Here is a 27,170-nt window from a genome sequence, read left to right as displayed (position 1 = left end):
GATAACTGTACAGTTGAAGTTGTAAATTAGAATGCTCATGCTAAACAGAAAAGGCAAAAGTGAAAAAAGATATATGTTAAACTGTCAAGAACTAAATGGCAGAAAGTGAAGAGGAACTCAAAAGCCTCTTGATGAAAGTGAAAGAGGAGAGTGAAAAGGTTGGTTTGAAGCTCAACATTCAGAAAACTAAGATCATGGCATCTGGTCCCATCACTTCATGGGAAATAGATGGAAAAACAGTGGAAACAGTGTCAGACTTTGTTTTTTTGGGCTCCAAAATCACTGCAGATGCTGATTGCAGCCATGAAATTAAAAGACGCTTGCTCCTTGGAAGGAAAGTTATGACCAACCTTGATAGTATATTAAAAAGCAGAGACATTACTTTGCCAACAAAGGTCCGTCTAGTCAAGGCAATGGTTTTTCCCGTGGTCATGTATGGATGTGAGAGTTGGACTGTGAAGAAGGCTGATCGCCGAAGAATCGATGCTTTTGAACTGTGGTGTTGGAGAAGACTCTTGAGAGTCCCTTATACTGCAAGGAGATCCAACCAGTCCATTCTAAAGGAGATCAATCCTGGATGTTCATTGGAGGGACTGATGCTAAAGCTGAAACTGCAATACTTTGGCCACCTCATGCGACGAGTTGACTCACTGGAAAAGACTCTGATGCTGGGAAAGGTTGGGGGCGGGAGGAGAAGGGGACGACGGAGAATGAGATGGCTGGATGGCATCACCGACTCTGTGGACATGAGTTTGAGTGTACTCCGGGAGTTGGTGATGGACAGGGAGGCCTGGCGTGCTGTGATTCATGGGGTCGCGGAGAGTCGGACACGACTGAGCGACTGAACTGAACTGAACTGAACTGAAAAGACAACAGCTAACAGCAATTATGATTTATGGACTGGGAGGGCAGAATCAAAGGGAACTTTTGTTTGCATTGGTTTTCTCTTACTGTTGCAAAGTATAGGCAACAGACGTTTAAAATGTAGTATTTCTATCCATTCTATAGCAGTGAACGCCCTCATCTATGGAGCAAATCGACCTTCTAGAGAGCATCACACGCAGATCAGGGAAGGCTGTCTATGGCCTCTCAAGTCTCAATGGTCCATGTAGGATTTAAACCTGACCACAAAGGGCTCTGAAGAGACCCTCCTACCCTTAGTACCCACCCCGCAAAGACACAACTCTTTCCTTTGCTTTTTTTTTAATGGCCCTTAAATTCCATACTTCCCCTTCTTTTTATAAAATTACATATTGATATTCTTTGTTGTTGTTCAGTGGCTAAGTTGTATCTGACTCTGCGACCCCATGGACTAGCACGCCAGGCTCCTCTGTCCACAGGATTTCGCAGGCAAGAATACTGGAGTGGGTTGCCATTTCCTTCTCCAGGGGGTCTTCTCGAATCAGGGTTCAAACCCGTGTCTCCTGCAGGTGGATTCTTTACCACCGAGCCACCGTGCAATATAAAGCGAACATGCATTTGATTCTTCCAACAATCCTGTGAGATAGATGTTGTCATCATCCCCACTTTACAGGTGAGAAGACTGAGGATCACAGACTTAAGAAATGTGGCCTGAGACACACATCTAAGGAGCCGGAGCCAGAGTTCAGACCTCAATCTCCCTGTCTTCAAAGCCTTCACTTCTTACCGTTCTACATCCTGCCTCTTCCCTTCCTTTCTCCCTTCCTGTGAAAACAAGAAAACAAAACAAAAAGACTCTTAAATGTCCCTTTTTCTACTTGCACTGGCTGCCTAGAAACACCATTCCATGAATCAGGAGACATCAGTACCAACTGCTTACAAATTAACCAATAAGACAAGGTAATGGTCTGTGCACACCGACTGGGAAAGTTGATGCAGAAGAAAAAAGAAATTACCTCCAGCCTCAACTCTGCACCTGCAGGAAAAAGCCAAACGGCATCCAAAAATGATTTCTACTTGCAAATTAAAAGCCAAATGTGACCCTTGACGCTACTGCAGAGAAGAGATTCTTCCCTCTCCTTGCAAAGAAATTATCCATAATTAGCAGAAAGATTCCTTCCAGCGATAACACAGCCACTCCAGAAAAGGATGTTGTTTGGGGTACGGTAGCAAGAAGAGGGAAAAGAAGTTGAGGAAGCAGTAAGGTATAAAACTAATAGAGATGGGGTGATAGATGATTTTAGGCACCCCTTCTGACTTACTTTATAAACAGTGACACAATAATAGCTGAAAATGTAAATTCTAATTAAATACAAAACGGAACAAAGTCAAACAACAGCAAATGATGTTTGACAGAGCAAAGGTCTGGTGGGGGAAGGAGGTATGGAACCAAGAGGAAGAATGACAATAAAATCTATTCATGGAACTGTGCCTTGTGAGAGACAGAAGGGGCCTGAGTGCTTATTTCTTTCACCCACTTGCTTTACTGTAAATGGAGAAACTGAGGCCCAGCAAGGTGGGTGGCTGGTCCAACTCACCTTGCAGCAGGGCAGTTAAAAAGAAACTCTCGGTCTCCCCAAAACCGGTCTAACAGCTTTCCACCACACCCCATTCATGCCACAGAGTCCTGGAAAGCCACTCCATGTGAAATCTTTTGGGGAAAAAAAAAAAGCATTAAACATTCTATAACTATTAAATTCCTTTTTTAATAATTTTCAAATGCACAGGGGCACGCTGAAAAAGAAAAAAAAAAAAAAGAAGCCTGGTTTTGATTTCTTTTGGAAAATTGCACAGCGCTCAACACTTAACCTCGTATTGAGTGAAATATTAACAGGCCATAGAATGGTTTCAGTGTTCCTTCAGTAAAACCAAACAGAATTTGAAAAACATATCCCCCAGGCCTACAGTGGAGTTTCTGGAGCACACATTAAACTCAACGCTCTGCTCAACAAGCCCGTCACTGTTAAGTAACTCATCAGAAAATAAAGAGGGAATTACCAAAGGGGAATTGCCAAGCAATTAGTTCTCTGAAGCAGATGACATACAACTGTTGTAAGGGAGGAGCTTCCCCGATAGTCATATGTCAGAGTCAGAGCTTCCTAATCTGTAAATAAAATGCATCACATATGATTACAGCTGGGCTGTAGGCTGGGGTTGCCAGCCTCATGCACAAAGAGTAAATCCCAAATCCTTCTGTTCGGTGCGTCTACAAAGCAAGACTGAGCTCTGAAGACACTTTAAAAAAAAAAGAAAACCCATGGTAATTTTCTTTCCTTTATGGCAGTATAATCGACCTACAACACTCCGTTAGATCCAAGGGCATGAGAGAGTGATTCGATATTTCTACACGTTACAAGATGATCACCACATTGGTAATTTTCCTTCAACGTAAGAAAGACAAGCTCTCTGTTTTCCCTGCACAGGCTAAGAGAAAAATGATGTTGCTCCTTTATCCTGTTGACATGAGTCAGTGAGGATTCAACTCTGGTCCAGTGGAGGTGAGACTGGGAGGGGCAGGGACAGGAGAGGACCCAGCACTCGCTTCCCAATGGATCCCTGACGTAGGCGTCACCTCCCTTCACCGCATGCTTTGTTCTTAAGAGCTGGATTCGGTGCCACCCCCCACCTATCAAACTGGAGACAGAAATAGTTCCAATCGGCCAAATCTGGAAAGCGGAGCGTGGACCCAGTGAAGCTCTTTTTTGAGAGTCAAAAGTTCACCACCTCGCTGGGACTCTGGACGCCAAACATTTGGAGCCCAACTTAAGCCAATCCTCTGAAACACAGATAAGCATATGCCATGGTCATCATTTTCTTCCATTAATAATTATTCAAAGTGCGTAGGAATCTCAGGCAGGCAGGATGAAGACTGAAAGAAAGGGGAGCAACACCGCAAAACAACCCGTAGGTGACCGTGGCCAGACAGGCAAGCCTGGAAAAGGAGGGCTCATGGCCCGTGAACCTCCCCTGATCCCGACCTCCGAGAGCCCACCACACCTCTGCTTTGGGCTTCAAATGCTACTTTAAATGCCTTCTTACAGACAGGGCTAGCGGCTTGAGAGACAGTGCCTGGCAGCAACAAAGAATACAGGCTGGGGTCCCAGCACGACTCCACCATTTGACAGCTGGGCAGTCTTGGGCAGGTGACTTAACCACACTGTGCTTCTGTTTCCTCACCCGTGAAATGCAGATAAGAGCAGTGCCTACCCTGGAAGGACCGCAGTGAAGATTAGAAGAGTTAAAACACAGAAAGCGTGAACTGTGGATCATCTCTTTATTTCCTTTAGGGTCTAGCTGGCATAACACCCTTCACACCTTAGATGTTCATCAAATCTTTACAGACAGCACCGTCTGCACCCCTCTGGAGTTGCTGAGCTGTTTTCTCCAGTTATATCACTCCTGTCTTAACCTTCTGGTCTTTTATAAAAGTTAGGTAAGTCACAGCCTTATTCTGGGCCATTTAGGGGAATACAGAAGGCCCAATGAAATAACACAGGTTAAAAAATAAATAAACAGTCCTCAAATATTCCTTAATTATATTAAGACTGAGTCCCCCGTAATAGCAATACAATCGGATAATTTCCAGCCTTCTCCTTCACTTTAAGCCAGATAGTCTTAGGATCTTTCTTCCCAGAGCCAAGGCTCACTGATTCTATATTTTCTATAAAGTATAAATGAGAAGCCAAATTGTTCACAAAGCTGTGGCTAGCAGCTGAAAATATATATGCTGTTCTTTTGTCATAAGTCATGTATGACTCTTTGCAACCCCATGGACTGTAGCCCGCCAGGCTCCTCAGTCCATGGGATTTCCCTGGCAAGAATACTGGAGTGGGTTGCCATTTCCTCCTCCGGGGGATCTTCCTGACCCAAAGATCGAACCCGTGTCTCCTGCACTGGCAGGAGGATTCTTTACCACTGACCCACCAGGGAAGCCCAGAAATACGTAATTTGGAACCAGAGATCAAATTGCCAACATCCAACGGACCATCGAAAAAGCAAGAGAGTTCCAGAAAAACATCTACTTCTGCTTTAGTGATGATGCCAAAGCCTTTGACTGTGTGGATCACAACAAACTGTGGAAAATTCTTCAAGAGATGGGAATACCAGACCACCTTACCTGCCTCCTGAGAAATCTGTATACAGGTCAAGAAGTAACAGAACTGGACATGGAACAGACTGGTTCCAAATTGGGAAAGGAGTACGTCAAAGCTCTATATTGTCACCCTGCTTATTTAACTTATATGCAGAGAGTACATCATGAGAAATGTTGGACTGGATGAAGCACACGCTGGAATCAAGATTGCTGGGAGAAATATCAATAACCTCAGATATGCAGATAACACCACCCTTATGCTGATGCTGGGAGGGGTTGGGGAGGAGGAGAAGGGGACAACAGAGGATGAGATGGCTGGATCACCGACTTGATGGATGTGAGTTTGAGTGAACTCCAGGAGTTGGTGATGGACAGGGAGGCCTGGCATGCTGTGATTCATGGGGTCGCAAAGAGTCGAACACGACTGAGTGACTGAACTGAACTGAACTATGGCAGAAAGCAAAGAAGAATTGAAGAGTCTCTTGATGAAAGTGAAAGAGGAAAGTGAATAAGTTGACTTAAAATTCAACATTCAGAAAACTAAGATCATGGCATCCAGTCCAACACTTCATGGCAAATAGATGGGAAAACAATGGAAACAGTGACAGATTTTATTTTGGGGAGCTCCAAAATCACTGCAGATGGTGACTACAGCCATGAAACTAAAAGACGCTTTATCCATGGAAGAAAAGTTATGACCAACCTAGACAGCATATTCAAAAGCAGAGACATTACTTTGCCAAGAAAGGTCCGTCTAGTCAAAGTTATGGTTTTTCCAGTAGTCATGTATGGATGTGAGATTTGGACTCTAAAGAAAGCTGAGCACCGAAGAATTGATGCTTTTGAACTGTGGTGTTGGAGAAGACTCTTGAGAGTCCCTTGGATTGCAAGATCAAACCAGTCAATCCTAAAGGAAATCAGTCCTGAATATTCATTGGAAAGACTCATGCTGAAGCTGAAGCTCCAATATTTTGGCCACCTGATGTGAAGAACTGACCCACTGGAGAACACCCTGATGCTGGGAAAGACTGAAGGCAGGAGAAGGGGACGACAGAGGATGGGATGGTTGGATGGCATCAGCAACTCGATGGACATGAGTTTGAGCAGGCTCTGTGAGTTGGTGATAGACAGGGAGGCCTGGCGTGTTGCAGTCCATAGGGTCCCAAAGAGTCAGAAACAACTGAGCGACTGAACTGAACTGACTGATATATATATAAATGTGTATACATATGAATATTCACACACACTGGAGAAGGAAATGGCAACCCACTCCAGGATTCTTGCCTGGGGAATCCCATGGACAGAGGAGCCTGGTGGGCGGCTGTTCATGGGGCCACAAAAAGTCAGACATGACTGAGTTACTAAGCACATACACACACATACACATACTAACACACACACATTACATTCAAGAGTCCACGTGGAAGTTATGAAACACACCCATATTACTGTGAGTTATCAAAGTATAGTAAATGAATTACCACAAATGAACAATTGCCCCTGAATCAAGTAGGTGGCACAATGTGATTTACGCATATCATGTGAGATGAATAAATCCACGGTGGAAAAGATCAAAGGCAAAGCTGGAATTGTTGTTAACATGTACAGGGCTTCACTGAAAATCTTCTTAATAAAACTGTTTAGAGGAAAATAGAGGGATCATTTGTTTAAATGAAAAGAGATACTGGATGTGCTAAATTTCAAAAGCAGCATTCATTTTCATACACACACATTAGATCTGGCTAAAATTAGCTCCAGTTTCTACTTTATTTTTTAAGGTCTTAAAGAATAATGGTTTCAACAAAATTTCATTGAGCTGAAGCTCAGCCCTGAGTTTCCAAGGTACCTAAGCATCTAGGGAAGACCCCCGCCCCTCACTGCACTCCATTATCCACTTGGGCATCATCCCAATTTTTCCACCCACTCTCCCTTCGCCTCAGGTCTTAAACAGGAAACATACAAAGGCTGTGTCATAGCAGTGTTCCATTTCTGCTGCCTCCACTGCCTCTTACCTTCCCTCACATATTCGACTCTGGCTGACTTTACTGCTGAAAGAATACTCATTCCCACCTGCCTGGTAAACTTCCTACCAGGCACAAGAACCCAAAGCCCAGGCTCAAAGATCACTTTTAGGCCAGTGGCTCCTCCAAATTTATTTCCAGAGTGGACCTCCCAGCAATCTTCTTCCCACACTCTCTAGTGTCTGCTGGACTCCAGCAACTCAGGGTCCACCAGCACCTGGGTTTCCGCCAAAACGGCCTGATCGATTACGTGCCATGCTCCTTGCCTGTTAGGGCCCAGCCACCAAAACAGTCATCCTCCCGCCCTCTCCATCTCTTCCCAAAGAATTGTTAACCAGCCTCCAGAGTTCAACCCAAATGGTGCTTCCTCCACCAAGTTTTTCCGCAGCATCCCACTCAGCTCCATTCTTCTGAATTCCCTCTGTGTTAGAACCTACCCCAGTAAGCACAACCCACCCCCTCTGCTCTGTATTAGTAACTTCAGAGCATGTCTTCTTTCCCCTACTTGACCACGAAGAATATAACCTCCTTCTGGGAGCTTTTACTCACTCTGTGCAGTAGTAAAAAAAAAAAAAGTGCACAGTGAATAAATGAATGAATCATTTCTTTATATAGACAGTGCCTGTGAACGAGAGAAGTCATAACTTGCTCGAGCTATATCACATTGATATGGCTTCCCTGGTGGCTCAGTGGTAAAGAATCTGCCTGCCAATGCAGGAGATGCAGGTTCAATCCCCGGGTTGGGAAGATCCCCTGGAGAAGGAAATGGCAACCCACTGGAGTATTCTTGCCTGGGAAATCCCATGGACTGAGGAGCCTGGTGGGCTACAGTCTGTGGGGGTCACGAGGATTCGGACACAACTTAGCAGGTAAACAACAGCAACATCGTATTGATAAAATAGCTAGAACCTAAAATATCTGTAATCTAAGTTTTATTTTTTTAAAACACCTAACGACTATAACAAAGTATACCATTTCCCTGCTCACGTTTAGCCATCAATTGTGAGGACTGTAATGAGGCCATTATTTATGCAACACGTTTAGCTAATACTTATAAGCTTCCTTTAAATGTGATCCTAGGACATGTCAGCTGCTTAAAACTCAAGGTGACTCTGTACTACTTTGTCAGTAATACAATACGAACATTCCTACAACCCTTAATGCGCTGTACTATGTACTACAAAAACCTGGATCTCTTCTCAATAAGCTTCACGTACTGACTGAGAGACAGGCCTGTTTGCTGCCTGATTTTTTCATAATAAAATTCTTGAGACATTCTTGTTTTAACACATGACTCTCTTTAAACACTGCAGGTTAAAAAAAAATTGCATATGTATTAACCACATGTGCAATTAAGCTACTTCCCCAAAAATGTCAATGTGAGAACTTTCTGCCTAAAATGGATAATACCCCTAAGAGAGAAACTAGTAATAAGACATTGCACCCCTTTCAATGGAGCTGATACTTATAGACCTCATGAGGCTTCCCTCTGTACATAATTCCAGAGTTATTCTATTTCCTTTTAAAAAGACACCTCCCTAACCCACAGCCCATAAAATATAAAGTACCCAGTTCCATGTTTCACAAGGACAGAACGTGTGTGATAACTTCCCCCCTCCTGCCTTGCACCCCAGTAGGACTTTACTGATCCCCCTTCCTGAGTCATCGCACTTCAATCATTCAGGTGTATGTGTGTGCATTTTCACTCAGACCATAAATAACTTCACTTAACGCCTGCAACTCAGCAGTTCATCCTACAGTAGAAAAACAACACACAGGGATCCTGTGTCAAGAATCGAGGCAGACTAACACAAAATCCAGAAAAATAAATAAAAGGCCCTTTGGCTTTGCAGGGCTGCAAATGTCCACAGTGTTGGTCCAAAGACCAAGGTACAGGGATATTTACTTACTCCTCGTTACTTATGGTTAAGGAGCAACCATCACCAAACAAGAACGTTACAATCACCCTGTCAAGACAAGTCACATGCTCACAGTGATAGCTTATGTTCATGGATCATAAGCCATACACCAGGTTACTATTCTGCCCAGTGTACAAATATTACATCATTCCAACCTCACAGCAGCCGTAGAGAAAGTTCTCATACAATCTCCATCTTTCACATGAAGAGACTGAGGCTCAGGAAGGTTACAGGACTGCCCCAGGTCACAGCAGCAGTTCTAGATCTTAAATTCAGACAGGCTGGTTCCAGAGCCCCGCGTCCTTATTTTAAATACCATGGAATTTATATAGAACTTAAAAAACTGGACCTTGGAAGCAGGGTGTCGGGGCAAGGGGCAAGCTCTTTATTTAAAGAAATCTAATGAATCAGTTTCAAAATGAACATTCTGATAAAGCAAGGATTCGCCTCTTAAACATAAGCTGAAAATCCAAATTTCTGTATGTAAGGTTGGATAAAAGTGGGCAGTGCATCTTATCAGGGAAAGAAACAGAACATGATTTGGGAAGAGCTGCCCAGAGACCACCAGATCCAACCCACGCCACAGCAGTGGAACATCCGTGTGGCTCCAAGAGACCATTCCGGTTCATTTGGATTCAGTGGGTCTAGGGTGGAGTCCCGGTTCTATTTTTTTCTTTCTTTTTTTTTTTTTAAACTCTCCTGGTGACTCTGGTGTCCCGCCAGGCTCGAGAACCTCTGAACTAGTCTATTTCCACAGCTTGGAGCAGGACTACTCCCAAGGCAAACAGAAAGAGGGGATCGATTTCACAATCTCCTCTGGTTGCGAATACCAGTGTTCCCAAGTCCTTTTTGCCCCAACTTCAAACTAACTTCCTCTGCTCTCCTGATACTAGGCAGGCAGTCTTCCCTTCAACAGAGAACCATGAGTCATCGACCCTGCATCCACCCTGTGTCTGCATGACTCTCCAGGTCAGAAAAATTTACTGTACATGAAGAAAGCAGGAAGTTGTCAAATCCAAAACAGACACAGAGAAATTCAAGATCCAACCAACACGGGTTGCTACGGAACCAACAAGCTGTCTCCTTGCACCATGGTCACACAACGACCAAAACCTAAAACACAGTGACTTAAGATAACCGTTTGGTAGCAAAACCTGCTCATCGGCTCCAAGTACAGGTGACAATTAAAACGATCAGGCTTTTAAGCCCAGCACACAATAATTAATCATCGGCAAGGCAGAGGCAGACTACGTCATCAACCAAATAAATCAAAAAGGAGGATACCTTAATCCAAGTTAAAAAAAAAAAAAACACCTCTCTGCGATTTCTCAATTTCCCACTCAGTACAGTTTGCAAAGACAATTATCTTCAACAGTCTGCAAAGTGCTAAAATACGACTAGTAGGCGATTTTCCCAGGCCAGACTTTATCCTCAGATAGAAACCAGAGAGCATTGCAAAACTCTCACCTGATGGGTGTCGGACTCCCCCGAAGCAGCAGGGGAGGAGGAGACAGCTGTCCAAAGACGACAGACAAATCTGCAGCTTGAATGGAACACCTCGGTGATTTGCAGCCAGATCCTCCTGCAATGGTCCAGGGGGTGCAGAAGAGGAAATCCAAAATGAGAAATAGCACAAATGGCTTTAAAAAATAATAATTCCACCTGAAGACGCCATGCAGGGAAATCTAAATTTTAAGAACGTCAAATTTTGCATCGCTTTATGAGAACTACACAGGCACCAGCCAGCTCAAAAGGCAGGTCTGGTTTGATTCAACAGGGCTCGGAGGGAGGCCAACACACAAAAAGGTCATCCCTTCAATCAAATTAAAAGCTTGGTCTCTCCATCTGAGCCAGCTACTGTCAATCTTTTCTCTAAGATTCTAACGAATCACCTCATAAACACATGCTGGTCATCACAGGACTATCAGGTGGAAATGGGCATGGACTGAACAGCAATTGAGCCAAAGTCTAATTTTCATGAGGCATATCTTACTATCAACATGCAACTTTAGGCACAGCCATGACATAGAGCACAGCTATTAGCATACCAGCTAACGGGATAGGAAAAAAGAATCAAATGCAGAAAAAAAAAAATTTAAGTATGCATATACTCACTAGAGTTTCCACTGAACTTTAAATGATTTAATTACTGAACGTACATCTACTTGATTTTCATTCTGCCATAACGTCTTGAGCATGTTTAAGTAAAGATTACCCACTGTGGGATGAATGAGTGAATATGGGAATGGATGAAAGGGAATGAATGAATCTTCCATATACCTTTCCATCAGGGAGCTTGGCGCTCGCAGTAGGTTTTGTGAGGTAAACACCTATGCATAGAAACGGAAGAAGTTGAGGACTTGATCTGCTAACATACTTTCCTATCTATTCAAAGCATATTTTTAAATACTGGTAGTTCCCAACTGTCCACATTAAATAGAATCAGGAGCACAGTTATTATAAACTAATCCCCAAACTCGTCACTGCTGGACTGATTTTTTTTTCAGCCTTTCATTACTGGAGCTGATCTGCATATTTGCTTAGGCTGGTTTTAAATTTAGTTTGGGTTTCCTAAGCCCACGCCAGGTAACAGTAGGAAGGAGAAGGCCCAGGATTATATTGGGTGTCAGAAAGAAACTATTCTGGAGCTATGAATATGATCTCCAATGTGAATAATCTGTAAACAGGTAACTGAGCCAATTAGCCTTGGGTACATGGCAACACATCTCATGATTATTTTCATCCATACACACTATTTTTAAGAGCACAGCCCAGCTGGAAAGGAAAATAATGTCGACTGCTTTCCAACACTTTGCAAAGTAATGAATAGTAGCCAAAGTATTCTTACTTCTAGCTAATCCATTCACCAAGTATTTATTTAGGCATCTTTTGTATGCCAGAGACTGATATGCAGAAGGAAGTTTTCTAGGCCTTGGTTTCCCCATATGTAAACAGTTAAGTCTGTGTGCTAAGCTGTTTCAGTCATGTCCAACTCTTTATGACCCTATGGACTGTAGCCCACCAGGTTCCTCTGTCCACTGGATTCTCCAGGCAAGAATACTGGAGTGGGTTGCCACACCCTCCTCCAGAGGATCTTCCAAACAGATCGAACCCAAGTCTCTTGTCTCTTAGGTTTCCTGCCTTCGCAGGCAGGTTCTTTACCACTAGCGCCACCTGGGAAACCCCAAACAGTGAAGTATAGAGAAAGAAGGAAGCCTTTCTAGACTATCACATCACTGAAGTCCTTGGAAGACAAACCCTCCAGTAAGAAGCTTGTTGAGTTACAAACATTAATAGTGGCCAAGTTAAATAAAAGCTCACAATATTCTATTTATTCTTACACACAGTACTTGGTTTAAGGGCCAGAGGGTGATCTTGATTTTATCTAGTAACATCTCAAATGAAGCCTCAAAATCCTTGATCATTTTCAAACAATGTGCAGGTACCGTGGATCTGCAGAGTGCTTGTTTTATGAGCTACCAATTAAGAGTGTTGGCTTGTGTATCGACGTGTGCACACACTATCCTATTTACCTATCACCTGGCAGATAAGATTTTATAGAGTCCAAATTACAGTCTCCTCCTATTCTGCTGAAGTGCAGAGAACAGTCAAACATGATGCAAATGCTGTAAAATATTAATTTACTCTCGCGTCGGTATGCCTACTTATTTCAAAAGCATCTGTGTTGCCACACCGATTACAGTAACTAAAGAGTTAACATAACTTGCTGGGTTCTATCAGAGGGAAGAAACCAAAAATAAAAGCAAGGCAGAATGGATTCACTGCAAAAACATACAGACAACATACAATAACATAGCCTATAGACTGTTTAAGACAATATATCTACTAAAAACGGGATTTTTAATATTTAAAAAGCAAAGCAGAGCAACATAACACAATACTATAAATAGTGGGAGATAGAAAGGTGGTCTAAGTAATACTGATGTGACAGTTAGTAAAGAGGAGATAATATATAAATAATGTAGATACAGAAGAAAACATAAATACTTCAGGGAGAGTAGGCCAAAGTTAAGGGTGCAATAAAAGAAAATGTGCCACACACGGTGATAGAAAAAATACATTTTCTTTGAATGCTAGAAGCATAAGCATTTACAGGTTAGCAGCTGTAACAGTGATGACTAAAAACTTCTGATAAATAACTCAAAAGGTATCCGTTAAAGAGCACCTAAGTAAGAAAACGAGAACTGCCTCTTAGCCTGAACCCGAATGCCATCACCAGGGGAGCCTCTGCCCCCTGAAGCCTCAAACTGTGATTACACTACAATGAGTTTTCTGAAAAGTAATTTTCAGGTTTAGTATACCAATTTTTGCTTGCATTATTGCCATTACCAGTGCTTTTTCATTACTTCACAAATGGAATGCATTAAAAGTTATATTTTTAAAAAAATCAATGAAACAGTTCTGCTCCCATCAAATTATGTCAAAGAGAATATAATGCTTGTTGCTTTTTTGTCTTTAATACTTCTAAACATGTTTTAGTTGAGGTGGTAATAGGTAGTACACGTATTTATAGTGCATTAGCCTGAAAAGTTCAGATTTATAATGATTATAAAATATACTACTACACCGATAAAGACAAAGATACATAAATTATGCAATAAGAAAGAAATTTCTGAAAACTGTTTCTACCATTAAAGATTATTTACCTAAGCCTTTTTATTACTCCTGGAATTTTAAGCATTTACATATTTTTAAAACCTTGATCCAATTACAACTCTTTCAGTCAACATTTGAAAATATTCTCTCAAAACCAGCACAGAGTATACACTTATCACCTCTTAAAGAAATTTTGAATGTGTATTTTATTAAACTGAATTAAATGAAATTAAAATTTGAACAGCATAATTGAGGACTACAAAATTCTTTCTTTAAAAAAGGGCAGTCCTGTGTGGAACGCCTTAGAACAGAAATTATTATTTCTTTTGGGATTTCTATGATTTCTTATTTTCGATGCTTTTCACAAAATAAGGAGAGCCTGCTTCTGATAAGCTGGGAAGTATAAGCAGAACTAAATCTGCTCTTTGAAGCAGTTAAGCTGCACATATCAAAAGATATAAAGCAATGGAAATCAAATCATCTGTCTCCCCATAAAAATAATATTCTGTCTTGCTGCACTATGTCATCTTACATGCACGTATTTAAGCTTTTCAGAATCGAAACTATGTGTTACTTGCAGACAACTATAGTTTAAAGAATTAACATTCACTCCTACCTTCGCTAAATTTCAGGCTTTTAGTAAAAACATGTTTATTGACTAACTTCTCATAGGAAACAAAATGAGCCGGTGTTACCATGCGTTAGTCATCAAAAACTGTCATTCAAGGTAAGTGCAAACAGAAAATCCACTTGACATTTCAGAATGGAAAAAAAATAAAGGCACATTATACAAAAAGAATATGAATCAAACTCTGTAATGACAACAAAACAAGAAGTCACAGAAGCATGTTTATTAATATTTTAATAAGCTCTTAAGGCTGGCCTTTCCTGGGACTCCCAGACAACTGAGTTAGGTTTACTGATTCAGCAAGGCCAGCTACATGTACAGTCTGATGGCTGAAGAGCTGTTCTTGAATCTATTTGCAAGAGTAAGAGACAATTTAGAGGCCAGGAAGCCTAGTTATAATATTTCTGATTAAATATCACTTGTTTATCAAACCCTCTTAAAACAAAATCCGGAAGGGAAGGGGAAGATACCGATTTTAACAGTTCCCAATCAAGTACATTTTTCATACTTATTTTAACACAAATTTATTTGTGCACTCAAAAATACACGTTCACATTTGGCTGCCAGTAAAGTGTTTTTCTGTACATAGTAAAATGTAATTCAGAACCTCCAAGGTGTTGTGTAAAACAAACTTCTGTGCTTCATTTTATATCCTTGCCTCTCCCATCTATTTACCTCCTAGAAACAATGGCTTGCTTTAAACACAGCAACACTTGATCTGAGCAGGTCGCAATCATGTTACCAACTGCATAGACTCACTAAAGGGTAGAAATTCATAAGCCCTCTGTGAGAAACACTGAGTAGCTCTCTCAATCCAGGCCCCAGAGGTTAAAAAAAAAAAAAAGGATTTACCAGTTTAGCTATGGGGTTGTAAAACTGTAAACTGACTAGCAGGGTCACACAGACATCCAGACATTATTATTCTCAATTATTTTTTCTTTCAAATATCAGAGTTATTAAAATACTCCCTCTTATTTGGACTGCCTGAACAACACAGAGCTTCAGCAACCAAAGCTACTTTCCTTTTTTTCCCCAACAGTATTATTTTTCTTTGCATAGCAGGCTTATTAAGGTGGTCGCCTAATGCAAAGAGCAGAATGTTGTTCATTAAGTTATTAAATGCTCATTAAATTTTATCCCCAAATAGAGTACAAATTACTGTGCAAAAGCACCAAACATCATCAGTCTACCAGCTAAAGGCCTGTATCATCTCTTACCTGAGACAAAAACCTTTTAACTTACTACCTCCAAGGTAAGGATCCTGGCCAAGAAATCCAAGTTAAGAATGAATACATTCAGAATGACTGCCTACTGCAAGCAGCATTTTTTTTGTCATTAAGATGGCCATAAAGTTTTTAAATATGACAACGGGGATACCCTTCTCAAGTAAATTACTTCCGCTGAATAAATCCTTTAGAAAACCCCGCTATTGGCAGCTTGGGTTCTAAAGGATGAGTTCTTTTGCACTTGAAAGGGTTAAGTGCCTGCAAGGCCAAAGGCACCAGACAGACTGCAAGAGAAAGGTTGCTTTCCTCAGCTCTGAAAGGTTTCTAGCAAGTACCAAATACTTGTTGATGTGTTCACAAACAGGATTGTCAGGCTCCTTTCACCGTCTGGGGAGATGCATTTACATACTGCGCCCAGTAAGCACAGCGTGTTGGTCTCCTTTGTAAAAGTTGAGTAGCTAGCAGCCTCACTCAGCGTCTCCCATCCGAAGTGACAAAAAGAAGATGCGGCTGAAATAGTAAACAGTCTCTCATCTGGTTGGGGCAGCACAAATGCTGTACATCAAACACTTGGGAGTAGTCCAGGCACAGACAAACCCACCTGAATGGACGGGAGAACACTGTCTGTTGCCATGGCAGCCTGATCTAATTACATGAGTGATCAGGGATGGAGTAAGTGCACCGAAAACCTACACCCGCTGACAGGTATCTACGAGATGAGAAAGGCAGGCAGGCGGAAGGTTCAGGGGAGCCCTTCGACCTCTGCTTTCTGTAGAAGGTGGCACTCAAGCCCATTTATCTGTGGAGCTGCTAAAATATTGACTGATGCAGGCACAGTTAGAGGGCAATCAGAGGAGATTAAATGCCATAGCATTAGCCCTGACAGTGCAATCCCTTTCCAAGAGTTCATGTGCAGGGTTTTCTCATCCTTCTCTCTGGTGGTTTCGTCAGGCAGACGCTCCATTCCAAAAAAAGCTCAAGTGTCAAACTACCTTCACCCACCAAATAAACCACAAGGTGGGCTTAAGACGGGGACTTTCAGGAACTGCAGGGTTCCTCAGAAACCTAAATGAGATGGCTTAGCTAACAGGATCGAAAAAGTAACTAGCTGTGCCTAAAAATAACCCATCAAGTACCCGCTGCTGCGAGCGATATGTAACGATGTTTAAATATTAAGAACAGCCTGCATTATAAAACACAAATGTCATTGAGATGTGACTACGAGATTGCCAAAGGAGAACTTATTTGCATACACACATTCCCGTGCAAGCGCCAGGATGTGCAAGGAGCATGCCACTCTAAGCCATTAGTTTTTATTCTGTGGGTGTAATAGGGTCTTCTAATTTTGCTAATTGTATCCTGTGGCTCTCACAGGGACGCTAAGAATCTCTTCGGGGACAGAACCAGTTTGGAGGAGTCCCTACTGCACAGCATACGGTAAACAAAATAAAAATAGCTTGCCATTCTCCTTAGCCACATCGCGCATTATATAACCAGCTTCCGACTGGCTTTCTCTCTGTGTGTGTGTGTGTGCCCTTACTACTCTTCAGCAATTTCCCAATCTCTCGAAGTATTTATATTACCCTCTTATCTGTAGGATTATATACCAAGAAAGCAAAACAAAACAGAGCAGCCACGGGATTGAACTGAACCCCACTAGTCCTTAGAAACTGATTTTTTGTTGTTGTTTGCTTTCTGGCAGGATCTCCACCACCACCCTACTTCCACCCCCCACTAAGGTTCTTGCTCAATCTCCCTAGAAAACCTGAATTGTTCCACCGCTTCCAGTCAGCCCCCTACGTGGTCTGAAATAAAATGAAAGCACCAGCCGCGGAGTTTAGGAAGGCGGCCTGAGGGCGGGGGTGGCCGAGGCGGGGTCAGGGCGCTGCGGAGTCAGCCGAGCGGCCGCGGCGGGGCCCCCTCCCCACCGCCTTGGCCCGGCAGCCCCCTCCCCCGCGGGCGCGCACACACACACACACGCACACACACGCACTCACACACTCACGCCGCGCTCCGCCGCCGCCTCACCTCTCGCTCCGCCCGGCCGGCCCCCTGCCCTGCCCCCTGCGGGACCGGCCTGCGCGCAGCGCTGGAACCACGTAGGAGGCGGCGGCGGCCGCGGGAGTGGCGGAGTCTCCGGCCCGGCCCGAGTGAGCGAGCAGCGGGGCTCCGGGCGCATCCCAGCGCCCGCAGCGCCTCCTCCGCCGCCGCCGCCTCCCCGCTCCCCTCCTCCCGGCTTCATTCACCCTCCCAGCAGCCGCGCAGCCGCTCACTCCCGGCGCGGGCAGGGCAGCGCCTGCCGCGGCTTCCCGGCTCCGGCCGCGGGCGCTGGCGGGGGCGCCGGCCCGGGCTGGGGCGCTCGCGGGCTCCCGGTTCCGGGCGGCGGCGGCGGCTGCACATGATCAGGAAGCGGCCGTACCAACAGGGCGGTGGCGGCGGCGGCAGCAGCCGCCCGGGCCGCCACCGCCACTCCGGCCGCGCTCCCGGCACCGCGCGCCCGTTCCCCCCGCGCCCACCTCCCTCGGTGCCCCCCGCGATCCCACTGCCCGGCGGCGCGCGCAAAGTCCCGGCCCGGTCGCGGGCGCAGACCCTCCTGGTCCGCAGTCGCGCGCCGGCCCAGGCCGGCCTCGTCGGGGAGACCCCCGCCCCGGGGGCTCCGGGGCCAGGCGGCCCCCGCGGTAAAGCCAGCCCTTTTCCAGATCCGCTCGCTCTCGCCGCCCTCTGCGAAGAGAGGAGTGAGGAGGGGGCAGCGCGACCCCCGGCCGCCGCTTCCCCCCTACGCCACCTCCTGGGAAGAGGACACGGCTCTCCCCACTGGTGATCGGACCGGCAGCCGCCGTAGTGGGGAGCCGCCGCGGATCTCCCGGCCCGCCCGCGCCCCCCGCCCGGGCGCGCCCCCTCGCCCGGCGGGCGCCCACCCGGTCCCTGCACACCACCCCCCTGCCGGTGGCCTCAGCGCCCACAGCTGAGGATGTCGGCCCGGGAGGCTGGAGCCGGGGAAGGGTGTATGTACACACACACACACACACACACACACACACACACACAACACAACACGACGCGTCGATTTCCTTCGCTCCTCTTCCAGCTGTTTTCCGTGCCGCCGAATGGGGTTTGGGGTTTGTTTGCTGGTTGTTGCTTTTGCCCCTCTCGGGAGAGCGGGGTCGGGGGGGGGGGGTCTTGATCTAAATCAGGGGAGAAGGAGATGGGGGGAGGGGGGAGAGAAAGAATCAGAGGAGAAAAAAAAATAGCCACTTACTGTAAAGTGTAAATGGATCTGGGGTTGCGTGGGGAAGGGGGGGCAGAGGGAGAGAAACAGTGTCTTGCGGCTGCTGTAGCTCTGGCTGCTGCTCCACGGGGCTTGTTTTGGATCCCCCTGCAGTGAAACAGGTCCTGTACGGCTCCGCCACTGTAGTAGAAATGATGTCTGCGGTATACTCTGCTCTCTCCTCCTCCTCCCCCCTCCTCCCCTCCCTCCTCCCTCCTCCCTCCGCCCGCCCTCCCTCGCGCTCTCTCGCGCTCGCTCGCTTGCTCGCTCCAGTATGTAAATGTGTAATAGAAGCCAAATATGGAGCAGTTGGCTGCCGCCGCCGCAGCTCAAGGATCCGACTTCGGGGGGGGGTTGGGGGGCCACCCTCCAGCGGGGCGGCGGGGCGAGCCGCTCTGAGCACCGCGAGCGCACGGCGCGGCCGCCGGCCGGCGCCCTTAACCCTTGGGTGCGCGCATCTCGGGGCCCGGCAGTCCCCCCGGGGAGGCGGGCGCGTTTCCCCGAGACCCGCTCGGGATCGCGGTGGGGTTGGGGGGGACGCGGGGCGGGAGCGGTGACCAGGACCGGAGGGGACAGTTCTTCCAGGTTTGGGAAAGGGGCGGGGAGCTGAAGCGATGAGGTAATTGGAGCGGTGACCGGTCGGTCCTCGCGCGCCTCCCCGGGTCCCTGCATCGAGTTGTGAAGGCACAGGCTGGGCGCGACTCAGGCACCCTGGAGGGACTCTCCGAGGGGTGCCGGGCTGCAAACCGGAGCCCGTGAAATCACCTCCGGTGAAGGAGAGGTGGGCCGGTTCCGATCCCGACGTTCCCTTCGTCCCGGGCGTGCGGAGAAGCGCCTTAAGAGGGCTGACTTCGACCTTCAGGAGCGTTAACCCTCAAACCGGTTTAGCCTCGGCGTTTTGGAACCCAGCCCACCGAGCCGCGGGGATCAGCTTGGCGTGCAACTCAGGAAAGTTTTAAGGGTCCTCCCCCCCAACCCCCCGTCTTCACGTGCATCCTCACCTTTCCTGCCTGTGAAAGCTGGTGACCAACCTGCTCTCCTTTCTCTTTCTGCAGGTCCGGAAATCTGCTCGGAGCACGGAACTACCCAGCTCGAGCCTGGGTAGACGACCCGCGCACTCCTCTCGCCGCTAATTCGGGATCATTAATTTCATCGGAAATGAGGTAACCAGTGTAGGAGATAGAGAAAGCAAACCGAGCATTAGATGGCAGTTCTCGTGAATCCGCGCGCTAAGAACTTCCTCTGGACTCAATTTTTAAAGTGCGGTTCTCAGCTCCTCGCCACCCGTCCCTCCGTGGGTACCACCGCCAGGCATTAGCTGCAAGGGAAGGACTCTTCTTTGGACAGGTGGTACCTGGCCAACAGGTGTGCCGCCTGGAGGAGGAGAAGGCACAGCCATGCTACAGGGAGCTCAGTGCGGCGGCGTTCTCCTGGCTGCAGATAATTCTGGAAGGCCGGTAGGTGTCGGGGCAACATTTGACCTTTTTCAGGTGCTTCGAACCAAATGGCTAGAAATAGGATCCCTCCACGTAAGTTTCTCTCTGGAAGTCTCCACTTGACTGCAAGTTGTATTTGAGAAATCTTCTGGCTTAATTTACTTATGATCTGTTAGTCACCAACTGAAGCAGGATACAGAATCACCAAGAGAAATGTGTCAACTTTTAAACAACTGTATTGTACAGCCAAGGTGCTGCAGAAATAAAAGGAAGCATCCTAACTAGGAAGGTGTAGTGCCCCGGAAATACTTCTCACATTTTGAAATACCATGCACATATACATGGCTATTTTAAAAGAACTACTACTGTTTACTCTTTTCTACAACTTTTTTTTTCCACTTAAAAATCAATGATGGTTACAGTTTAAAGCCCGGGTTGGTCTAAAGTGACATTGTTGGTCTCATTACAGCCTCTAGTGGACAATTAAAATCAGTTTCCTGAAAAGGCTCTGCCTGGCTTGTGTTCCTTGACAAGCATTATCAAGGTGAAGGTTAATAACCATAACCAGGTAATAATATCTTTTCTCCTGAATTGGCCAAGCTGGTTTCTGAATGGAGCAGAAGCTGTTGGCTCTGCACGGAAAAGACCTATGCTTTGTCAGGCAGGTAGCAGTATTACTGGCCTGTGAATAAAAAGAGAACTTCTGCTCTTCATTTCAGATTCAGACAGCTTTCATAAAAAAAATATATAAATTCATCTAAAATATTTTTATAACAGAAAATATTGGTTGCCATGTTTTTGGCTTAACTGAGATGCTTTCATTCCAACTCCTAATCTGCAGACTGTCCAATCCACCTCCACTCTATTTTTAGACACCTTACATTTAGACAATTTGAGGTAAAAAAAAAAAAGGAAAACAGCTAATACTTTCATTATTACACTGATGCAAGCAGTTATTATAACAACCTTAGACAAATTAAAACACATAATTCAGGCTACAGCTAGTCAATTAATTTAAATGTTCCCTCAAGGAAGCTAAATATGTTTATTACCCAAACAGTAAGAACAATTAATAAGAACTGTGTCATTTACTTACTTAGCCATTAAGGTTAAAACTATAATCTGCCATTAAAATCTGTAACTATTTCTTCCTGCAAGGTCCAAGGTAAACATAATACTCACAATATAGTTTCATTACCTTAAGTACTGAAATGCTGTATTTTCAGATGGCAAAATATGAAAGGTACAATCACAGCTGGCCCTGATTTCTTTCAAAACAATACCTTCTCAAGCAAATAAAAACTCAGTGAAAGAAGGGTTTTCAAGAAGCCAGTAAGCCACTCTGTAGTACTATGCTTCTATTCATAAACCTGGTACTACATTCATGCCAGCATGAGTTGAACTTTGCAATTAAAAGAGATTGAAAAATAAGGCGTGCTGAGTCTTCTTCCTCCTGATCTGTGTTCTGCATTGCTTGAACACTCCTATCTACTTGACTGTTAGGGTAATGTCTACTTTTAAAGGTTTAAAATGGTCTATCAAGTATATTTTATATCATATAATTACAGATCACATCGTGCTTCTGAAAGGATAGTCTTCAGAGCAGCATCTGGAAGCTTTTTAGACATTCAGAGAGCTCCATCCCAGACCTACTGAATCGCAGTGTAACTAACATCCCCGCCCCACCCCAACCCCCACCCCACAGTGATTCCTGAGTGCATTACCCTGTCTACACTCCAGGGCTCTGTCTAGATGAATTTGTTCACAAACATGGAACTTGATTCTTCAGTGTATTCCTATTTATTACCTTCCCTTTTATTACTTTGCACTTTTCAAATGAAAAATCATTAACATTCTATGCTTTGGTCAAACAGTACTGCATTTCAGAAGGGCCCTGAGTTATGCACAAATCTGCATCATCATTGCCAAGGGAACACTCTGTAAGGAATATACCAGGGTCTTGGACATGGAGGTTTTCTTCACGGCAGCAGAGGGAGCACAAGAGTGCTTAATAAAGCAAGTGTACAGGCCCTCTAAATCGCAAGGGCTTTTTAATTGTAGAATATGTCTTCATTGGAAGTAGCCTCTTACACAGTTCAAAGACAAGCAAACACAAAGGGCTCAGCAGCTTGTAACAACTAAATAATAGAACGGACTGGAAGCTAAATAGTCTGTAGCATATAGATATAATTATCTACAGTTTCAGGCTTGAATTCTTGAAGTGGGCCTCAATAGTCATACTTGAAAAAGATGCCTTATCTTTTTTGCTGTGAAAAATAAAGATATACAACACGGAGTAAGGCAAGTAAGAGTCACTCCTGTTTCTCTAAAAACCTTGGGATCAATTAACTCAATATGATATCAGGTAAGTTCACTTCATTTGGAATCTGATATGTTGCTGAAAGGAGAGGTACTTCTCAGTGTGTTTACTTTCACAGTCATCTTAAGGGGTTACCCTATATGTTTGCAGTGGGATACATTTATGTTTCAATTATATCAATGTAGCTTTTCATACTTTTTACAGCCCTTCCACATTGCATCTTCCAGTGTTTCTGGGAGACGGATGAGACAGGCTATAAAGCTCAGCCTCTAAAATGTTTTGGAACTGGCTCATGCCTGAACAGTATTGAGTTGTTTAATGATGAACAAGTCATTAATTTGTTACTAATGAACAAGTCAGTAACCCACTGACTTGTTCAGAAATGAGGGAAATCATAGAGGTTGAAGACCCAGCAACATGTTCTTAACAGTTTTTAAGATTTTTCAAAGTTATTAGACAGTAAATATTTAATAAGTGAATATTTAAATGAGAAACTTATGAACAGAGACAGTCTTCATTCTCAAGCTATGTTTTTATGTGTTTATTACTTATTTACCAGCAGCCGTTCATTTTGCATTTACAATAACTAGGCCCTGAGACTATAAAGATGAGTAAGACATTTCCGTCTGCAAGGAGCTCATAGCAAAACAAATCTTATCTTTTGAAAAATGTCTATTTTTACCATGATGAAACTTAAAAGATTCATAGTTGACAGTTCCAGTACCTCTCAGAATCAGTATATTGATCAGACTTCCAAATACAAAGCTCAAATACTAGGATCATTGAAAATTTGGTTGGGGGTCGGGCAATTGTGTGAATCATTAGCCAAAGTTATTTATAAAGCTAGTATTAATATTTCAAATTTGTAAAACAACCAAAATGTAACGATCAACATATATTTTATCTGATATCCTTGCCTATCCAAAAAAAAAAAAACACAGTAAATTTAAATAGTATTTAATTTATCTTTTTCTTAAAAAATTGTTAAAAAGAATTTCCTCCAGGCTAAAGAAAGATCTGCCAAATTTCAACCTGCAGCAATTTGTTATGGTTGTATAATAAACCCCCCAAAGTTAGTGGGAACACTGACAGTTCTTTAACTATGGTATTATATGCAGAGTGGTAGCCTATATATATCATTTAAAAATCTGAGCAAACCATAGCGTGCTTACAAAACCAATTGCTTTCCTTAGACTGCACTTCCAAATAAAGCTGAGAGACCAGAAAAGTAAAATAAACTAAAAACAAAAGTGAAAACCACTCACACAATAGACTCTGAGGTCAACTCACCACACCCAAAGTGAAGTCACTGGGCTCTCTTCTTGGCATGGAGACTCTTAAAGGACATGCTTCTGAATCAGCTTTCTTGACCCTCCACCAAACTGTAGCAGCACAGGCTTCTGGGTAATGAAAGTGACATCAGCAATGGTCAAGAGTGAAATTAAAATCATTGTGTTTAAACATCTTCTGACAGTTTATGAATTAATAGTACACATATTAGGCAATTTTAAATAAGATTCTGTCTACAATGAAAACAAAAACAAGTGCTTTAGCATAGGTCTGTACCGTCCAATATGATTATTAAGCACTTAAGATGGGCTGTAATTGTAAATATACCTTGGATTTTAAAGACTTAGAACATGTACACACACACACGCACATATATACACATAAATCCTATAGTATCTCAATTTTTATATTGATTAAATGTTAAAATGAAAATATTCTACATATATTAGGTTAAATTAAAATAGTGTTAAAATTAACTTACCTGTTTCTTTTTACATTTCAATGTGATTACTATAAGGTTTACAGTGATGTGTATCCATTATGTTTCTAATGGACAGCACTGGTAAAGAGAGTGGGGCTGGGGAGGTGTAGGAATTAGTTCTAAGAACCATAATTGGAGACCTTATTGCAGTAATGTAGTAGGCAATTTGGTTACTTTTCTACCTTCCTGAGATTCCCCCCTTGCAGTGTATAACACTGACCTTGAAAAGTGAGTGTTAGTCACTCAGTCATGTCTGACTCTTTGGGACCCCGTGAACTGTAGCCTGCCAGGCTCCCCTTTCCGTGGAATTCTCCAGGCAAGAATACTGGAGTGGATTGCCATTCCTTTCTCCAGAGGATCTTCCTGACCCAGGGATTGAACCCAGGTCTCCTGCACTGCAGGCAGATTCTTTACCAACTGAGTTACCTGGGATGCCCAATATGGACTCTACCCCTTATTAAAATGATCTCTAAGAGTAAGCTGTTGGTAAAGGCATAATGCTGGTAGATATGCTATGGGCCAGCAAAACAAAAATTTGTTAGGCTTTATGTTGGACTAAAAATTTGTTAAGAGTCAATCTCTCGGGGTGGGGTAGGGACAGGCCTCAGATACTTTGCCACCCTGGGAAGCTGATGGAAAACTTGTTCTCTGTTTTAGAAAGCACACACTTTCTGGAGTGACAGCTGAATGGTTGAGGGTGACATCTTTTAATAAGAAATCGCTTTAGGCGTGGATAATGAAAAGTATATAGTTACTGCTTCACTAGAAAACAAATCAAAGCCAAAAGGAAATCTGTGGTGTTTTTTTTTTTTAACAATTTCTAATATATTTAGTACAAGAGGACATGTCAAAAGGAAATGAGATGAATTTTAACCATTACCATTTATTTTGCAAGCAAGACCTAGATACATTTTCATCAATATAACTTATCAACATTGAATGTACTGCAGTGACTTATGAAATAACAGAATTTGTGGTTTTATGCATCTATAGACCATAGCTCTTCTTACATGAAATTAAAATGAACATTTTAAGGCTCAGAATGAGTGAGTTGAACTTTGCTCAGTATTGGCCAGGAGCATTTGGAAATCTATTAAAAGCACGTCATTAACAACTTGGCATTTTGTTTCCTCAAAAGAAATACATTTTCCAAATTAAAACCAAAGCCCAAAGCCACCATTGTTTACATTTAAGACAAAGGCAGTTGATGGGTTGTGAGGGTAAAGCTTGGGGTGCCTTCAAACTAAGATCAGGAACAACAGTAGCAATCAAATTGTTATTCTAACTTCAAGACACTAAAATACATAGCTATAAGCTCTCACCGAGAGCTTGTTTTTCTTGAGTCAGTTTCGGCTAGGAAAAGCTGATCCAAATGCAGGTCAGAGTTTAAGACAATTATTTTATGAGGAATTTACCAAGTTTACCCCAAAGAGGAAGAGTCAGAGAAAAATGTATTGGCAAACTTTTGCCTTTTGACATAAACAACTAGAAAAGCAGGGTTTGTCAGGCAGTTTGTTATTTGCAGAAGCCCTGAGCCTCAGGGCCGCTCCACAGTGTAACTGCTGGGTAACTTTGGGGAGCTCTCAAGACTGATGACTGAAGATCCAAATTTGCTTTGTGCCCTGGCACTGCCATGGAGCGATTGCTCCTGCTATCCATGCTCTCTGACCGAGCAGACTAATAGCACTCAGGCTTCAACTGTAAATTACAAACAATCCCTTTTTAAGTACAAAGTGAATGCACAGAGTGGAAGACCCTGTCAGCTAGAATGCGAGTAAATCAAGTAGAAAAAGACAAACGGTGCACTTACAGCCAGATTTTTATTCTGCTAGCCATACTGTCATGGGAGAACGTTTCCTTTTTTGTCAGATAAAAAGAGAAATTAATACCACCATTGTAATTCTAATCAACATGCCAGCCATCAACGGAAGCATCTCCTCTGAAAGCCGATCAAGCTTCAAGGTGATGCTTCGCAACCCCTCCCCCACCTCTGGTTTAAAACTTGTAGCTGAAGTACCAATAGTAAGACCATGTGACCCCAGCACTCCCAGCGCCAGCTTTTCTGCAGTCAATTTCATAATGACTTCGCCCCGCCTCTCAGCTCAGCACTTCCTTCCCCCTCACTCCTCTCGCCCCCACCCCCAGCAATGAATCATCGCGCATTTAAAGAGACTTCGATGACCCAGCGTGAACTTTACTGGCATCCTGTACATTCTTATGCCAAAAAAGGGAGTTGCTCTGTGGCAGAAATTTCGCCAGATCCCGGTGCTGATCTGAGAGGCAGCGAGCTTGGGAGCTTCATCTAGGAAGATCAGTGAGGAGTTAATTTTCCTAGATCCTGGTGGTGATTCAGAATTGCCTATCTCAGTTCACGATCAGGTTTTTAAGAACCCAGTTCAGCTCTCTGTGCAGAAAGGAATATATCAGAGAAAAAAATGTTGGCACATCTCCTTTATGCAATCAGGGCAGAGGAATTTATACCACATCAGCCTTTTGATTTCTTCAGATCTGGCTGAGGGCGGGGTTTCCATATTTGTGCTTTGGCAAGTGTGTCCAAGAACCAACTCCGCCTTAGAGATGATCCTAGTATTCTTACAGGTTACTGTGTGCTGATTTGTGCATTTATCAAAACCAGAAACATCTCTGCCCCTTGCTTTCTTTAATACCATTTCTTAGTAACAGAGATTAATAGCAGACTTGCTTTTAGAGACTCTTCACCCTACTTAGGGCATAAAGGGTGGATTGCCAAAATAACATTGTGCTTTTCCATATACTTTCTCCCTACCTGGGAAGCCCTTCTTTGCAGAGCAATTTTATTCCCATCCTCCAGGATCCAGCTCAAGCACCAACATTTCTGCGAAGTCTTTCCTGATTATCACAAGAGTTTGTGGCTCTGCCCAATGTGTGAGTCAGCGAAGTGCTATTTTCTTATTCCTTTTATTTATACAAT

The 27,170-nt window shown here is 43.9% G+C and overlaps 1 protein-coding gene across 9 annotated transcripts in view; it reads right to left on the bottom strand.

Annotated features, from left to right (window-relative positions):
- Nucleotides 1-19,829, bottom strand: part of ATXN1 (ataxin 1) — a 412,658-nt gene extending 392,829 nt beyond the window's left edge. For 4 of the 9 annotated variants that reach the window (XM_088831364.1, XM_055406904.2, XM_055406905.2 and 1 more), the window contains exons 1-3: nucleotides 19,695-19,829; nucleotides 18,685-18,834; nucleotides 10,422-10,536 (exon numbers count right to left, since the gene is read on the bottom strand). The gene's annotated coding sequence lies outside the window, so the exon portion shown is untranslated. Of the gene's footprint in view, nucleotides 1-2,459; nucleotides 2,573-10,421; nucleotides 10,537-11,234; nucleotides 11,285-17,453; nucleotides 17,659-18,684; nucleotides 18,835-19,694 lie in introns of those variants that run through there. The other 5 variants (XM_088831366.1, XM_055406903.2, XM_088831365.1 and 2 more) reach the window with 4 other exon arrangements.
- Nucleotides 19,830-27,170: the final 7,341 nt, after the last annotated feature.

Source organism: Moschus berezovskii, chromosome 23, assembly GCF_049115385.1.
Source record: "Moschus berezovskii isolate FMDL1 chromosome 23, NW_MosBer_1.0, whole genome shotgun sequence".
Classification (NCBI taxonomy): domain Eukaryota; kingdom Metazoa; phylum Chordata; class Mammalia; order Artiodactyla; family Moschidae; genus Moschus; species Moschus berezovskii.
Note: the sequence above shows the minus strand (reverse complement) of the source record. Positions and strands in the feature narration are given on the sequence as shown.